This window comes from Gavialis gangeticus, unplaced genomic scaffold (assembly GCF_001723915.1).
Source record: "Gavialis gangeticus isolate Ggan-Ray unplaced genomic scaffold, GavGan_comp1, whole genome shotgun sequence".
Lineage (NCBI taxonomy): Eukaryota > Metazoa > Chordata > Crocodylia > Gavialidae > Gavialis > Gavialis gangeticus.
This window is the reverse complement of record NW_017729018.1, coordinates 6,872,243-6,873,516: the sequence shown is the minus strand read 5'-3', so window position 1 is coordinate 6,873,516 and position 1,274 is coordinate 6,872,243.

Here is a 1,274-nt window from a genome sequence, read left to right as displayed (position 1 = left end):
GCCAGCGTCCATGAAGACCTAGGAGCAGGGGTACCCTGACAGCCTGGGGCCACGGTTTCCATGGAGACCTGCCCCAGCAGCTCTGGCAGGATGCGCAGCTAGGAGGGGAACTGCTCCGGGGCTGGGATCTTGCAGCAGTGACAACGTGGTCCAGAGCCAGGGCAGAGATGCGACCCACTGCCTGCAAGATCCCAGCTCTGGGGCAGCTCCCAGCCATCACCACCCACCACTGCTGGGGTTTCTATGGAAACCGCCTATAGTGATGCAGGCAGGGGCTGCTGGGAAACGGAGTCTGGCCACCGGCCAGACCCACCATTTTGAACACCCCTGGGTTAAAGGGCAGAGAGAGGCCTGGGGTTGAGTCATTGCCATAAGAATTGTTTCTGGTTTTTCACCGAGTCTCTAAAGGAAAGTGTGTAGGTCTCATGCCCTGCCAGGTCTCCCATGATGAGGCTGCTGCAGCAAAGGTAGGATCCTGCACCGCTGTGTTTCACAATAAGCAGCAGGTGTGCACTCATCATCAGTCAAGAGACAAGCTCTGACCTTGCCTCCCAGCAGTAAGGTGCCTCATTCATCAGCCAGTCTAAATCACTCCTAAGCATGTGCAGTAGCTCAGCTTGGGGTCCTTTTAGGTCAAAATGAAGGCACTTCATGAACACGTCCATCTGCAAGGTGTCTGTACTACCTGCAGCTTGGAAGATCACGGGGGGGGGGAATCACATTGGTGTGGAAGATCAGTTTATAAGTCACATGCCCCATTTTGTAAAGCCACTCTCTCACTTTGCCCCCACAGCACCAGCTCCCATCTGTTAACATGGGAGAGAAACACTGAGAACAGGAACACGTTGCTGTAAAACCACAAACACACGGCAGAAGGTTGAGGGCACGAACTGTTGTAGGGATTAAGATCAGAGTAGCATCTAGGAACCGGTCAGACTAGAAGCTGATTACGACCTGCTTGTACAGCACCTTGCACAAAGAGTCCCCAGCTCCCAAAGTGCAACTCTGAATTCATCCCATCACAAAACTAAATAAGATTTCAATATAGTGGCACTTCCCCCCACTTCAAGCCTGCTGCATGCTGGAGATGTAATTTATCTTTCAATACTGACCCATTCCCTTTTCATTACCACACCAGTTAAGTTAAACAGTTTACTTTGGGCTCAATGCTTCCTTTAAAAAAAAAATCCAAAAGGATCTTAAAATGTCATAGACAATATTCCAACATCATTTAACCCAGAGAACATTATTTAGCAACCTAAAGATGAGGTTGG